Here is a 17,442-nt window from a genome sequence, read left to right as displayed (position 1 = left end):
TCTTTCCCTCTCAAGAATCCGCTACTCTTGAACACTTTCACCATCCCCCACTGCCTCATTAATGGTAAATCCCACTTAACTTCAGCCTTTCAACACACCATACTGTATGTGTCTCACTAACATCTCCCAAAGTGGATATCTCCACTCTCTAATTTGAAAATGTGCAGCTCCATACAGCATGAACTGGAAAAAGAGGACGTTATTTCAATGTGACAGTGTGAGACGATTTGAGGTGCACAGCTTGTTTAAGAGCTGATGGATATTATGCTGAACTGAAAATAAAGCTCATTGAGATGTAAAAGCCCAGACAAATAAAATGTCTCCATTAAGTCTCCCATTCATCCGCTGCTGATTAGCTGCAGGCTGCACATAAGAGTGATATCACATAATGGGTCTTGTTAATACGCGTCCATGTTGAGAAACACACCCAGGGCCATCTGAGTGGTGAAAGGTTTCTTTTTTTTAAAAAAGAAAGACAAATCTGCCTGAAGGAGAGACGACGCAGCACCGACGTGGAGCACCGGACCGAAACCACCGTCACCACGGAGTTGTTGGTGGTGGAGTAAACAGCAGTGACAGCAGAGGGGTGCACCATGAAGCTGGATTAGTATGTTGAGCCTAAAGCCAGAGTTTTGAAGATGGCTCTCTTTTAACTCGGCTGGATCGCCATGATAATTAATGTTCAGAGTTTCGTATTGAAATGGACTATAAAACGCGTACCTGGACCTACTGTAGCTGCCAGATTTGTAAGAGATTTTCCTCGGAGGGCGAGAGTGTTGAGAGACTAAATAGATCCATTGGCGTTTTACTAACAATATTCTCTATTAACTAAATAGATTCTCAGCTGAGGGAATACGTTATAAATGCAATAATGGCCTTAATGTAAGCTTACGTTTAGTTAGTAAGACATTAGTAATGTGGAAACTGGATACCTGTTCAATCTAAAGTAATAAAACGTGTAAACTGTCCCAGCAGCATCACAAAACTGTAAAAATAACAGTTTTACAAAAAATGCATCAAACTTATGACAAACCTATATAAATGTATACATAATTGTTTTATTTATATCTGCATAATATGTGTTTTAGAGTTAGTAGTATGCATGCAGTTTAAAATGAGTGTGAATATCCGATCATGCTAACCTAACAATGCTCTCTGATCATCACACTTTGCAATATTTAACGGTTTAACGTAAAATAATATGAGCAGACGGCAGATGTCATTTGGGACCAGCGGTTGCCTCGCGCTCAGTTATGAGACTAAAAGGTTGTCACAGTTGGACCAGGTGAATAAAACCCGGCCAGGAAAACGGCACTAAGTAGTTCCTTCAGTGCACTTCAAATGGAAAAAAACTGCCGGTGGATGCTTTTACTGTTATGTGCCGGTTTATAATGTTAAATGCATTTGAGGACTTATCTTGAGGAAATGTATTTTTTTCAGCCACTTTCCCAGCTCCCTGCCTTGTCTACATGTCAGTTGACATCCAACATTTCCCATAATGTCACAGCAATAAAGCCCAGAGAAGACACTCACACAGCGATACTGAAGTTCCTCCACTCAAATCACAACATGTTTTATGACTGCATTGCCTTCTGGATTACTGAGGCTGCCGTCAGTTGGGATGCCAGGCTTTGGGGACTGACAACAAAGCCTGGCGGAAACTGATGTTTTAGATTGCTGAAATCTTTTTTTTCTGCAATCATGCTCCATCGTAGCTGCTGGAAATGTCTCCGTGAGAAGTGGCACTGTCTATGTCTGGACAGCTATCATCAGAAATAAGGACAATATCGCACCAAATGTTAACAAAATAGCCTCAGAAACAAATTTTTCCAGCACACTGCCAGCTGGGGAAAATAAAATTGTGTTGGTGGGGCTGTGATGCTTCGGGTGAAGTTGAGACAGTGAAATACAATCCAAGAAGTCGAGTTTGAGTAATAGATCCATGACTTTGAAGGTCTGTCAGAGAACACAGCGCCATGGTTTATAAGACTATGAGTAAGGAAGGTAAACAGAAGGAATACAGCTCACTTTACAAGGTAATCTATCAGGAATGTGGGCAGAAATGTATTTGATTGACTACGTCCAGCTAATTTCTTTTTTTTTTACTCTCTCACTTTTAATGTATTACCGAGTGAATGAATGCCTGTCACTAATGATTGGTTATAATAAACAATTGCTATAGTAGGTACAGTATGAGAAACACTATAGATGTCCGCCCAGGCACTTCAGAAGATATAATCCCAAAATAAATGAATACAACTTTTACCTTCCCCGTTACAAGTACGGATTTAATTTTGGTTTTATTTTTACATTTTAAATTATTCTTGCTTGTAATCTTTATTCATGGGTGTATATGATAATTAAGATTGTATTATGTAAAGTACAATAGACCTGTGTTACACTATCAATGATCCCATGTAATACCGCTGTTCTCTGTGTAGATACATAGGCGCTTGAGACACAACCAGCCTTCTGAGAAACAAAGGCATCAAAGCAACCAAAATACTCATGTGTATGCACAATCATGCAGTCGCTGAGACGCGTGCACACACACACACACACACAGAGGGGTGTGAACACTACGACACCTATGCTCGCACATACGCCATACTTGCCAGCAGTCACACACACGCACACACACACATACAGACAGTAGCATTTCTGAGTTTGGGTAACCATGGCGACGGCAAAGCCCAAAGGTTTGATACTGAAACCTAGTTAATTATATATATATAGAGAGAGAGAGAGAGAGAGAGAGAGAGAGAGAGAGAGAGAGAGAGAGAGAGAGAGAGAGAGAGAGAGAGAGAGAGAGAGAGAGAGAGAATGTCTGTACTCGAGGGAAAGTGATTCACCATCTGTTAAAACCAACATGTATCCATATTTCGAGCGTGGACCAAGTGTAACTGTGTGTGTGTGTGGTTGTGAGCGTGTTTGAGGTGTGTGTGTGTGTGCACTGGCCACAGTTGTTGCATGAGCACAAAACAAACACGCACACAAACTCCCTTCTCCCGTGGTGCCGACTACATGAAGGCAAACTGTTTCTCTTTTCTTATTGGTATTAGAAGACTAATTGGAGCCGCTAATGCTGCGCAGCTAAATAAAGCGCGCTAGCATCTTCTGCCGAGACACGGCAATTATCGGAGTGGGGAAGGGATCAAGGTGAGAAGTTAAACAACTACATACAGAGCAAAAGAGGGTCGGAGGAGGGAGGGAGGGAGGGAGTGGAGGAGGAGAGCGCGAGGTGTCAGGGGATGGAGGGAGGGCTCGGGGAGGGGTGACGAAGAGTGAGTGAGAGAGACAGACAAAGTGAAAGAGAGTTGAGGGTGGAGGAGCGAGACGCAGGACTAAATTTGCTGGGAACATAAAACAACAAGATGGAGTGTACTTCTTCTTCTTCTTTCTGGGGAGGTAAGTAATCACACTGAGGGGGTGAAATGGGGAGAGAGACACATGGAGAGAGAAGGGTGGGGGGGGGGGTATATTGATGCATCAGTGAAGGACGAGAGCTAAATGCTTACAACCTGTGCAGATGGAAGAGGAAGAAGTTGGTGAAACTAAAGAGAGGACGAAAGCACTCACTTGCTGTTTGTCTGAGTACAAAATTGATGTTTAACCACCTGTGTGTGTGTGTGTGTGTCTCTCTCTATCTGTGTGTGGGAGTATACTAGAAGTCAAGAGCTATGATGGTCATGACGACGACAGGCTAAAATCGCCATGATGCAAAGCTCTGTGTTGAAGCAGTCCTCTGTCTTTGCTTTCTGTGGCCCTCCATCTTATTTTTCATTCTGTCTGCTCTCGGTGCTCTCTCCCCGCTTATTCCCCAGGCCCCAGTGCAACCTGTTTGTGTATTCCTCCCTCTCCCGCCTTCTCTCTCTCTCTCCATCTCTCTCTGTCTCTCTCTCTCTCCTCTACCCACTTGTCCTAACCACCATCATACCTCTTTCAGGCATTTAATTTCTAGCTATCATTTAGTCGGTCCACTTGAGAATGCCAATCAATTCACTGGCGTCCTTATGGGGGAAAAAAAAAAAAAGAGGACAAAGCTAATTATACAGTGCAGGATAAAAGCAGACATGGTGCTACACCTTTAACTGAGATTAAATGAGATTATAGTATGGATACATTGATCCTTAGGAGGAAATAAAACAGGTTACAAGAAGAAGCTGAACATACTAGAATTAAGAAATTACCAAGACAAAAGCATTTGACAATCCATCTTAAGTACTGTATTTATTAAGCAGTTAAAGAGTTATCTAATGCTTGTCCCAGATAGATCAACGTAGGGATGCCTGATTACTATAAAGCTAAAAGGAGGATTTTAAAAACACTTAAGTCTCTCGATTCTTTTGTTGGCTTTTCTTGGCCTTTGAGCAAATGTAGCTGCAGAGTCTCAGTGTGAATGTGCTTTTCTTGATACCCACTATGATATAAAAGGCCTTCATTTCCCCTCAATGCTGAGACTTTGACTTACAAAGACAAAGTGAACAGAGAGGAACACTGATTCATCTTAACACAAACATCTCCTCGTACTCCACTCAGTGATGGTGCTCTTCAGGAATCTACAAGTGAGGCGAAACACAACAACCTGCAGCAAAGACTGTAGTCATTTGAGCTGAGCTGGTGTGAAAGTAGATTTCTAATTGACAGCTGATGAACCTGTCGTTGCTAATTACCTCGACATTCTTTACACGCGTTCACACCTGCAGAGACAATACGACACAAAGACACTGTGTAAACCCTCCTGTGACTACAGTAACTACAGTTTGTGTACTTCCTGAACAGCTCCACTCAAAAACCGGTCAGTCAGTCAAAATGGAAAAAAATATTATTTTTTAAAACTTTTTTCTTTTCTTTATATTTAGTAATGCTAAAATGAATGGAGGGTTAATCAATGAAGACAATCTTAACTGATTCAAGTTCAGGTAACTCCTTTGTGTTGTGTTTTAAGCGGTTAATGCTTGTAATTAAGGGCTTTGCTGATTTGCTACCGACGTTTGTCATTTCATAAACTAAATGGTTCAATATTTGACATCTTAAACAGTTTTAGTCACAAGTTCCTAAGAGTTCTTAAAGTTCAAGCTGGATGAAAATATATTTTCACTTTGGTGTTTTGTTATATTACAGAGCACTATTTTGAAAATTGTCTAAAAATCTTTGTTTTGATAATTCATCTTTAAGACATATTTGAATTTAAAGATATCAGAAGATGTCTATTAGCCTGAATACCAATGGGAGATATTTTTAAATGTTTGACAATACTGACCCATCCTTCAATAATCCTACACAAAAAACTAGGCAAGTCAGTGACTTAGTAGCCAATTTGTTATTTGGCGAGTCACTAAGTTCTTGTTTACACGTACACAGGTATTTTTGTAAAAATAATTCTACGTGTTTTGAGCTTTCGTCCAAACACGTTTAAGGTCACTAAACTTCGCAAAAACTCCACTTTCAACGTTGACACGGAAAACAGAGTTTTGGGCTTGTAACTGCTGTATTAATTTAGTAAATCCTAATATGGATACAGGAAGTATCACAACGCAACAGGATGGAAGGTGATATCAGCCTGTTGCCTGACAGTCTTATTAGCATTTTGTCGGCTGCTTTAAATCACTAAACTTGACATCCAGGTGTTCAACACGTTAGCTCTTTTTCTAAACATTTACAGGTAATATTGGACAAATTATTTATCATTTGCAAGAAGATGCAAGTACAACCCTTCAGAAAATGATCAACTAATACGACCAACATGCAAATATATGTGTCAGAGGAAGTTTACAAAGGTTGTAGGTTGAGGCTGAGGACAGCTTGGTGATAAAGGCTTTATATCACCTCGAACATCCACTGGGTGTTTGGTCCGGTGAACCTAACCACAATATTTGACTTACAAACTTTACAATAATCAGTTCAAACAAAGTAGAACATGAATACTGAATCAAATCATGAGCAATCTCATCAACATCCAATTCAAATAGTATTTCATGAGTTGTGACCCTCTGAGTCCAAATCATGTTGTATTGTAAACAGATTTCCATACAACCAGTTTGTTCTATCTCATCGGCACCATTAGACTATTTTCCGTTTTGGTTGTTGGTTAAATTGATGTTTTGCATGTTTTTTTTGCTGGAAATTTCAAGGGATTGAGCATCAAACATGTTTTAACCTACTTTTACTCAGACAACAGTTTGCCTGCACAGGGCTATTACACTGATACCACGAGGGATAACTAGACCATAAATTACTGTAATTTACCGCAGACGCACTAATAGTTCCTGTAGGAATACGGCTGCTATTTTTCATTAAGTAAACTAAGAAAGGAAAATGATCCCCCATTATATCAGTCTGCAATTAGCATCACTGTCAGTTTTTGCATGTTGGGGAAAAATATTATAACATAATGTGATACAATACAACAATATCACAATCAGTGCCCATAAGAGCATAAACCCCTGTAGAGATGAACGAACGCCCCTAACAAAGACCGATTATACATAAGAAATACTGGATTGGATTAAATCGCATTGTCCAGGTGTTCATGTTATTGTGTCCATCCTCATTTACATTAAAATGTCAAATGGTCTAAATACAGCAAAGTTGATCAGTGGAGACTGACCAATACGTCAGATATTAGCTTATTGCAGATACATTGTATTATTGAGTATATTTAGAAACGGTGACAGGTTTGTAAAACTGCAAAATGTCACATATCATGGTCACAATTCTCAGGAAAACTATTTGAGGGATCAAAAGTATTTGTGATATCTGTTCATGTATAAAAGTGAATATCGAGATATTGATACTTTCTCCAATTTTAATACCGATATCAGTACGGAGTTCAAAAATTCAGTATGTGCATGTAGGCTCGAGCTTCTACTGTAAAACTACCTCATTGAGATTGGGACTGAGAGTCTGACTGTCACTTGAATTGAATCAGACTAAATAATGGGAAATGATCTCTGGAAGAGCGCCAGAGGGTGCTGGTGGTGCAGCTGCACCCGGAACCAGGGCCCCAGGGGGCCCCTACGCGAGCCCTAGGTGCTCTGTTTGCTGATGAGCTGTGCACATAAAAGTGTGTACATGTGTGTTTGGACGGAGAAGAGGTGTCCCGTGTCCAACGCCCATGTGAAAGCTATATTTAATATTGCTGTGTATGCAGCACCAAAGGGCCAAGCAGCGGTAACTCGTTTGTGAGAGAACTGCCCTGCAGGTAATAAATGCAAATTAATTGTGAGGTGTACCCCTTAGGCAAATAAAAATCATTGGTCACAAAGTCGGAATTAAAACAGTTGAACCAGTGCGTCATTAGCTGAGAACAGACTCTGGAGGAACCTTGTCTTTGACTTTCCAGCTCGGTTACAGCAAGATGTCCGTGCCTTTGTGTATTAAGTAAAACTCAAACTGACATATAGAACCAAACTCCCTTTTCTACTTTACTGCCAAGTGTGAGAAACCTCTCTCCGTCTCTCTCTCAAGGACTAAAATCCACTCATTTTCCATCTAAAAGGCCCCCAAACTGCATGTAGGCGGCCCCAGAGCACCACATGCTACAGTCAATTTAGGTGTGTAGTGTATGTGTGTGTGTGTGTGTGTGTGCACCTGTCAGTCTAATGCTTGGTGAGTTGTCGGTAATTGCTGGACCATGGCGACCTGCTGAACCCCTGTAACGGAGCTCAGAGAGCCATTGTAAAGAGTATAGTACCACCACACACATACGCACGCACACACACACGCGCACACATTGACAGACAACACCGCGCGCAGGCTCGGCGCGAGACGGAAAAGAGGAGGAGGAAGATAGAACGTGCACTGGAGGCAACACCTGTCAAAGCTTTATTAAACACAGTTGGTTTATCTAAAAAAAAAAAATTTAAAAAAAAGACCGAGGCGCCCTGAAGACTTGCGGGTTAAACCGATGTGGAAATAAAGATTAGTCGCACCTTTTGCCGCTATTCTGCGCTCAGGCAGAGACACGCAGTAGAGAGAGAGAGAGGAGTATGTGATGTTGCGTTAACGTTATGACAAGTCGTTTTAGAGTTGAAGAAGCGAAGTTGACGAAGGTTAGAGGGGAGCGAACTGACAGCGAGAACCGGGAGGTTCTTTATCAGAGGTTAGTCTCTCTCTCTCCCTCTCTCTCTCTCTCTCTCTGTCACACACACACTCGCTCCAAACACATTCACCCACAGCAGAGTGAACCGACAGGGTGGGAGATAACTAGCGCACATCGCGGAGCTTCGGGTGCGGGCAGAGCCGAGCATCCTTTCCCCCCCCCGGTCTCTCCTCCGCCCGGCTGCGTATAGCTGCTGCTGCTGCTGACCGGGACTTAACGGACGCGCGTGAACGTCTATTAAGTTGAGAGGATGATTTGACAAGGATGACTTGAAGGGAAGCGAGCGGGAGAGAGAGGCAGAAGATGGATAACAAAGGTATGATCTGTGTCGGGGTTGATGACTGTGCGTTCGCAGAGGGGAAAAACAAAGGTGAACGGTTCTTGCAGGTTAGGCTGAGGGACGAGAAACATATTGATATTGATCCTGGTGGTGGCATGTTGGTGCTAACAGGCTTTTTTTTTTTTTACTGTTGAAAAATGTGTGCTTGTACTTTATGACTGCGTGCTCATTTATGCAGCTACCTGCTGGACCAAAAAATAAAAAAGTCAGGTTTTAAACAGCAGGGCTTCAGAGAGTAACAGGCAGAGATGGAGATTAAAGTGAGAGATTACACTTTGTAAAGAGATAGAGTTCCCACTTGCATGTTTGCTCTCATCTCTCCCGTCGTTCTTTCCTCCTCCCTCCGCGCATCCCCTCATATGAGCAGTGTGGGTTTCATAAATGCTTGGGGTCTTTTTTATTGTAAGCGTGTCAGATGGGTCAAGATTGTCTCTCTATGTCTCTTCTTACATGACAATATCTGCCCCCCCCCCCCGCCCTCAACATAAGGGCCTGCTTCATGTTGTGCAGGAGACACCATACACACTAATCAAAATGTTGCGTCATATAACTCATTTATACAAAACTGCCCAACATCTCTCACTGGATGTAAACACAAACATACATCTGCGCACACACACGCACACGCACACACACACACACACACACACACACACACGTGAGTATACGAGGATTAGCTGTCATACAGGGCCATATTGAGACAGCGGATTAGAATGGGATTCTCGGGGCCAAAGCAGCACAGAACATGGGATTAAAGAAGAAAGGCAGCGACGGATGGATTGATGGATGGAGTGATGAACAAGGGAAAGGAGCGTGAGAGGCGAAGAGACCAAAAAGGGGGACACGAGAGAGAGAGAAAAGTGAGAGAACATGAGATTAAAGTGTAACGTCCTGGAGAGGGAGAGAGAAAGAGAGAATCCAGGGCATGTCATGCAGTTAGAGGGAGCTGCACATTGGCAGAATATGGAGGGAATAAAGAAGAGACGGCAGCAGACACTCTTTCTCTATCGCCTCCCTTTTGATCTCCTCTTATTCAGCCATACGACAGCAGGAGAAGAGCGCTGCTTATATAACGCTCCATTTGAAACGCACAATAAACCAGGCAGGGGCTGGGGGAAAAAAACACAATAGGCATCTGACAGATTGTTAAATTGCCCAACAAAATTAGACAAAATAAAACCTGCAGATATCCGCATCGTCTCGGAGTCTGAATGGCGGTATCTTTTTTAATTTTGTGAAATCTGTTACAGGCATCACTCTTCTTAACAAGAGGCCCTGCTTTCGCCTGAGAGGCGAGCTTGGCTGTGTAAAAAGCCTCAGCACCACCTGTGTGAAGCTCAGCTGACTGAGCTTCTGTTGTGTTCTTCACAGCATATATGCTGAAAGACACGTTGGTGCCAATGCGTTCAGCACAGCATGTGTCGGCTGTTAACACACCTGTAGACCCCCATTGTGTGGAGTTCTTAATTTAACTTAAAAGATTAATTTCGTCTTTTAAGCAGCTTTTAGTCTTATTGTATTAGTGTTGCTGACGTAGCTGTGAATTCAGGTTGCTGATGCTGAAATGAAACAAATAAGATCTTCAACAGAGTATAATCTTCCAAAACAATAGTCATGGTTTAAGCAGTTCTGTAGGAGGACTGGACTGAGTCTCCATGAAGACTTTGTGGTATAACAGCTCAGTACTGAAGCTGTGCTGGCAGTGAACAGTGGCATGGATGGATGAAGGTGATTTGATTTACTGGAGAAAAAAAGCACACATCCTTGCATGGTGTTGGTCCTTGGTGTTGTTTTTTCCCCAGTTTTCTTGAGGCCAGTGCAAAACACAACATTTACATATTGTCGAAATTGATAAAAGGAATATGTTATCAAACAATAGAGCCTATTACACACCTAGAAGACACGGAGCACACGGAGCATTCATTTGGTTTCTGGCAGCTCGGTGAATGTCATTTTGATATTCACTTTAATTTCATCGAGGGAAAAATTTTGCTCTGCAGCCGCAAAAAAAACATCACACACGTGTTCACCAGCTAGTGGACGCTAGCTTTGTCTGCCTGCTGTTTGGTGCTGGGCAGGTCGAGAACAACGGGTTTATCAGAGCTTTTAGGGCCCTAAACCCCCAAAAACACTGAGCTGAAAGAAGCAAACTGCGGAGTTGTGCCATTTATATTTCTCTCATTTCGTCCTTTTACTTTACATGTAGTCATTTTTTTTCCATTGCTAATATGAAAATCAAGGTTAGTGCAGCTGTCTAGAACATGATGAATGACTGAAAGCTGTACATGTATGCAGGGAATTTCTTCCATACTGTCAACGGTAATAAAAAAAAAAAACACACTAGCAGCGTGACCCCGGGGGTTAACACTGCACTCAGTTTTTCTTCAGTAGTGAGGACATTTTTTTCCCTGGTGGCAGTTTGTTCAGTTTACTAGCGAGTGATTGCGTGTAGTGGAGAGCAGTGTTCAAGGCCCCGGGTCAGTGCCCTGTGGCAGAACAGCAGGTGTCAAGAGGAAGAGATGACTCTCGCTCTGCTTCATGTATCCAAGCAGTACGTCTGCTGTCCAGAGGCTGTTTGACCGACTTACCTGTTGTGTCTAACTGAATGACATCCGACTCCGTTCATCTATTAATTCATTATTTTACATCATCTTTACAACCTCAACCCCGTCGATTACATCTATAAGAAATCAGGGATCGATTTACATGCGTTTCAAAGACTGTCCTCGGCTTTGTTTTCATGCCTACAGTCATGAAATTCAGCATTAATGTTTCACTGCAAAATGTAAATAATTCAGCAGTTTCAAACAAGGTCTGGACTGTTACTAAGCACATCAATGCTTGTGAACTTTGGCACGCTGTTAACATTTGCCGTTATTAATGATTCAATATTGGAATTGGTACTTGTACGATGGTAACAAATGGAGGATGTCGTTGCTGCTCTTGACTGACTTTCGGCCTTTTCGTGGCTTTTATTTAAAAGAAATCCACCCATCAGTCGGATGAATTAAACCGCTGCGCTTCATTGATCAGCACATATGAACTCGTCCTGTCAATTCATGGCATACATAAACAAACAAATGTAAACGTATTATACTGCACGTATAAATGTATACGTGCAGTATAAAGAGCCCAATTATTAACTAGAATACACAGTTTAGAAGTATATCTAAAGGTAGGCTCAAAAATCTTCGCATACAAGTAGAACAAACCAAAAGAACAGAGGTAACAGGGGAGTGCCTGATGTATAAATATGGGTCTGAAAATATACCTGCGCATTAATGTTGCCAGGCACCCCACCCTGTTAAAGCCTGTGTGTGGGAAACACTGCCGTTGTAGCCAGATTTAGAGTATTACCCGCCCCCGAAACAATGATTTCATAACCGTGTCCTGAACAGCTTTATGGAGACTCAGACTGAGACAGCGCAGGAGGACTTGCTGAGGACTACGGCACATTTTCTCATCATTAACAAACACAGCTCATTTAAATATAAACAGTCAAACTGACCGTATGTAGTCAGTCAACAACACCAATCTCATCTTGATCGTTACATTGCAGTTTAGATTAATCTTAGTTTTCATATTCACGGTTTCTGTCATGGCAAAAACAACATGTTTGGAGATAACATTTGCACCGTCACAGATTATAAGAAAAACCGATGAGAAAATGCAGCTTTAACTCTTATACAACACATAGAAAATCATGTCACGTAAAGGGTGGGGTCAGCAGGCTGAGGCAAATACTATGAGCTTGTGTCGTGGATTTCAGCCGTCCTCATGTCTCTGATCTAATCGTTTCCCTACATGGTAAGCTATATACTGTACAAAAGAAAAAAAGACTTTTCTTTACAGTGAAAATGTAAAGAACAGAAAATCTTAAAGGATAACGAGCAGCCTCACTAAATGGAATCAGCCTCATTTACACCCAACATGTGATCTGTATCTATACATTACTATAAGGGCCTTTGTTCATTCTTGTTACCTCGGTTCTGCAAGTGTTGTCATCCGATCTCATTATGCAAATTTGTGAGGTGGGTCTGATGAACAAAACCCAGCACACGTAGAGCTAGCTTTGGCTTAATCTTGCAGGGTGATTTTCTTTTTCCCCTTTTTACCGGCTATAATCAATATTTCTATTATAAGAATGTATCAAAGACAATGTGGTTGGGTTCACTAGTACAAACCTACAGAGAATTATCACCTAAATCTGCAGCTCCCCTCCGCTTTACAGAGCTTCATAGTGACTTTCATCTCCATGTTTAGTGGTCATACAGTCAGCTCACATCCTCAGAGCACCCAGAAACAAACAATACAATGTATATACTTAATTCATTATGCAAACAAATTGCTTTCTAACCTTAAACAAGAATATAAGATAAATGAATAGATCATTTGCTTTAAGAGTAAATTCAACTTTTCTCCTCTGTTTTTAAAGCTAACCAATCTAAAGAGTTTAAGATGAGAAGACTCACATTTCAAAATTGATTCCATGTAGCTTTTGTTATTGCCTTAGTTTATGACTTATGCAATCTATTGTAGGAGGCAGTATGGCTCTGAAACAAACTGTGCTTTTATATAATTGAGGTTACGCCTTGTTTTGGCTAAGACTGTATCGATAATAAAAATACAATCCCGAGAAAACCTGAAATGAATAAATCCCACAGTAGATGCCAGATACGGAGAGAGAGAGAGATGCATTACACAAGGGAAGGCTTCAACAATTTAGGAGGCTCTCTGACACAAAGCCACGAACACACAAACACAATGCTTTTACATTAGGCTGTGTTATATTGCATTATGGCTTTATGTCCGTGTGTGTGTGTGTGTGTGTGGGTCCATTTGTTGGAGCAGAGGGATAGTGTGTGAGGTCAGAGAGAGGAGCCAAGTTCAGAGATGAGCTTTCGTTTGAGGAAGGATGACTTCAGAGCGGCTGCACTGGTCCCTGACCTATAACTTCATACTGGTTAAATACTGCAAGTTAAAATAAACGAGTTATGTTTGATTCATTAAAACTTTTTCACTGATGCAAAAATAAACTCGAGAAAGAATACAATTTTCACCTCCAGACAGCAGATACAGTTAGCACTTGTTAGCGCACTCGTGAAAACCACAACTGATCTGTTGTCATTAAGCTTTTGTACTGCAGGTTAACGGAAGATAATTGAAATGTATCACTCGGTATCGCTGACAGCTGAGATTTCTGCCAAATTGGGGCTGTTACTGTGGAGAACGTGTCACAAATAGATGTAGAACAAACTAGTTGGTAGAAAGAATAAAGCCGGTGATGAAAGGAAAGCAGAGACCAAAGATGACGAGGAGTTCATTTGATGGAAAGCGTGATTTCTTTTTGATCTCTCACGGATCAAAAGGATGAGAAAGCTAATGGAGAGGGACATGTATAAAAGTATTTATGAATAAATGATGCACCTATGGCCAAGGGTTACTGATTATTTTGGGAATAAAGAGCCATTCATCATGTCATTTCTGAACATGTTATTTTTATGTTGTGTTACATTTGTGTCTCTTTTACTTCAGTGTATATTTGTTGTAAACAAATGACAGATTTCATGTTCCCCTCAACAGTAGGACTTCAGGATTTGTTAATAACTATTTGAATGAGAACCAGAATAATAAGAAAAACAAATGGCCAACACTTTTTGCAGGCCCTCTCTCACATTAGCCCAACATGCAGAACATTTGTAACGGCTTCAGTGTGCTGCGAGCTCCAGATTGTCGACATCTTCTGATTTTGTATCAGTTGCACCACAGTCGAGTGTGTGTTGCCTGCAGCAAAAACAAAAAAGTACTGCAATGACATGTGGTGCGTGTAATTCATTTGGAACTTGTATTTTTTTTTTTTAAAAGCTCAATTTGAGATTTTGGGACTTGCACCAACTGTGTGAACTGTTTTCCTGACTCTTAATGACAAACAGTGGGCGTTCAAATATAATGTTTCTGTCTCGTATGTAGGATAGTGTCACATTTCTACCCTTTACATGTTTGTTGGTATATGTTGCAAAGCTCTTCTTTGTTTGACACTTTGACACGCTGATGCATGTTGACTTGGCTTTTCTGAGACCAGCTGCTTCTTGGTGAATGCCTGCTCAAATGTCTTTACAGCCAGTTAACCACTGTTGCAAGAAAACTGAAAAAAACAACAACAAAAACTAATTTTGAACATCCACAACAACTTTAGACCAAATATCACAGAAAATCAGTATAATAACGCAACTGTTCTTCATATCGACAACCTGGAGAACACTAAATGTCAAATCCCAACCTACTATGGTGATAAGCAAACACTGCCACGGCATCCGAAATGATCAGAGAGCGATGTACACAAGCCAATTACCAAGCCGTGTTCACAGAGTGCTACACCCGCTGCAAAGAATGTCAAGATGGTGCTCGATTGTGAGGGCGACAGGCAGGAATATGTTTGACCCGACGTATTGAATTCCAATAGATCTCTCAGGTATGCAGGGACCGCGCTTGACTCCGTGCATGAATAAGCTTTGATAATTACCCCGTAGCCTTTCTGGAGTGTACTCATTGTCTCTTTATAATGAGGAACAAAAGTAAACACAACCTCTGACTGACTGGCAGGAGATGCATCGGTTTTAGTTCACTCACTTCTCTCAGCAACAGCACCTTTCGCACAGATGTTTGTCTTTCTTTTTCAAAAAGTTCAGCTCCTGTGGAACCTTTTTTTGTAAGCGAGATAATAATGAAATGGAGAGTGACGGGAAATAATAGCGGGAGAGAGAGAGAGCGAGAGAGAGAGAGAGAAAGAGAGAGATGAAGTGTTGGTGGGTGAGAGGTAACAAAGCCTGTCAGCTGGATTCAAACCTTCAGTCCCGCACCTTAGCTTTCCACCAGGAGGCCACACATACTTCACATCTTATTGGATTTTAAATGACTTGTTTCGTCTGTCATCAGAAACACACACACACACACGCACACACACACACGCACACATGCACACACACGCACACATGCACACACACAGGACTCCAGGGATTCTGCTCCAAAGGCATAAGTGCCAAGTTCAACCTAGCGAGAGTTATTGTGACCTATCTAAGAGTGCCTTCTGGTGGACTGCTTTTTTGTGCGAGTGTGTGTGTGTGTGTGTGTGTGTGTGTGTGTGTGAGAGAGAGAGAGAGAGAGGGTGTCCGGCCTGTAAATTGCCTGTCGGAAGATACTTCCTGTGCATACCTCATTCTGAGCGAGACACTGAGTGAGAGAAAGAAATGGAGAGAGAGAGAGAGAGAGAGAGCGCGAATGCTTTGAATCGGAAAAAAGACCCTCAATCTTATTTAATGGGATTATTTATCCACATACTGTCATGAGACGATGTGTATGCATGCTGGGTCGTGTGTGAAAATGTGTGTTTTGCCGAGAGATGGGGTATATCATAGCATCTCCTGGCACATAATATTGCAGGCAGATGGGTGTGTATTTTTACTTTTTTTTGTGCAGATAAATTGAATGTATTCCTCCTGTGCCGATAGAGAGCCGTGTTAGCCCGATACATCAGGCCGATTTTAAAGCTGTTTATGTTTCATTTAGACATTAGCTGGGTCACATGGTACGCTGCTGATGTGATACAGGCTACTTTTTAACCGCAGCTACTCAATATGTTTTTATGAATATCACTCCTTTTATCGCAGATGGCTAAGCAGAGAAACCGTCGCAGCGTGGTGTGGGAGGATTTTACTCACAGTTTCAGGGGTGTCAGTCTGTAAAACCTGCCTCGCCTTGCCTTAAGGAGCTGCCAACCCACCTAAAAGCTTTCATCTGGGAGGGTTCCACTGGCTTTTTAGTGTCCCACGGTGTAATTACCGTTGCAGAAGGCTCTTCAGTGCTGCCAAGATTAACATGCTGGCAGGAACAGTAAATCGCTTTAAATCCGAGTTTGTGTTTGCTGTTAAAAGTAAAAGATAGGAATGTTTTGGTCACTAAACCTGCATAAGTCTCTAGCTGGAGGTGAAGTGAGGTGGTGAAGGGGCTTCACGCTCACAGCACTGTGAATATGTTGTCAGCACCGAAGGCCGCAGCCCTCACGAGAGCCCCCAGAGAGATAATATAGTGTATTTACCGCTTACGCATAACAATCTCTGTGCTGTCTCTGTAGCCCACAGTGTGAGGTCTGACTGTTTTAATTATTAACTGCTGTGTTCAGAATGAAGCCGCCAGCATTTCCATTATTCACACCATATTTATGCAAAACACCTTCACTCTGTGTCTGTGTGTGTGTGTCCACCCATGTCTACCACTTCTTTTTTTATTATTTTCTCATGACTACCTCTTCTTCACCTCCTCTCCTCCACTCTTTCGTCCATCCCCATCCCTCCTCGTCCTCCTCAGCTCTCTCTTCCTCTCTCCAGCAGCGCTCTCTCTCAAAGTCTCGTTTACTCCCTCCTCTGCTGTTCATTCCCTCTTTGGAAACCGGCTTCCTCCAGGGCAAAAACTCTACAGCTCACTTTGTCTCCCTGTCCACCTCCATCTATGTCCCCCTCCTTCCATCTTTCTTCTTTATCCGCTCTCTCCTTCACTCCTTTTCAGTCCTTTTTCATCTCCTCTCTCCCTCTGACAATAGGTTTCAGGATCCATCTGTTGAAAATTCCAATTTGCACAGCGTACCTCTCAGTGGCTTGCTCTCATCTTATCACCGTTGGAGTTTTGTCCGGGCTTTAGTGTTCAGAAGAAGTAGAGGAGAGGTGGTGGGAAAGAAAGAAAACAAAGCAAGGAACATTGCCACCACACTGACACTGACAGGAGGTACCAGAGGTGTACATGACATTAACATTAGAAAATTGGAAACTTTGAGATACAGTTAATAAGTTGCATTGCTCGACAACATACTAATAACCTAATCCCAACACAGAATCAACTTTTGATGTATCAAAAGTCAGATAGTTAGATGGGAAACTCGTCGAGTCAGCACATTAAGCGACAGAAACAGTCTGAAATCTAAAGAGCTGTGGTGGATGAATGAGGT

General features: G+C 41.9%; 1 protein-coding gene across 4 annotated transcripts in view; it reads right to left on the bottom strand.

Moving 5' to 3' along the window:
• macrod1 (mono-ADP ribosylhydrolase 1) overlaps positions 1 to 17,442 on the bottom strand; it is a 93,489-nt gene that overhangs the window by 39,411 nt on the left and 36,636 nt on the right. The gene's annotated exons all lie outside the window — the stretch shown is intronic.

The sequence above is a fragment of the Anarhichas minor genome, unplaced genomic scaffold (genome assembly GCF_050575085.1).
Source record: "Anarhichas minor isolate MPS153535 unplaced genomic scaffold, ASM5057508v1 ptg000028l, whole genome shotgun sequence".
NCBI lineage: Eukaryota > Metazoa > Chordata > Actinopteri > Perciformes > Anarhichadidae > Anarhichas > Anarhichas minor.
Note: the sequence above shows the minus strand (reverse complement) of the source record. Positions and strands in the feature narration are given on the sequence as shown.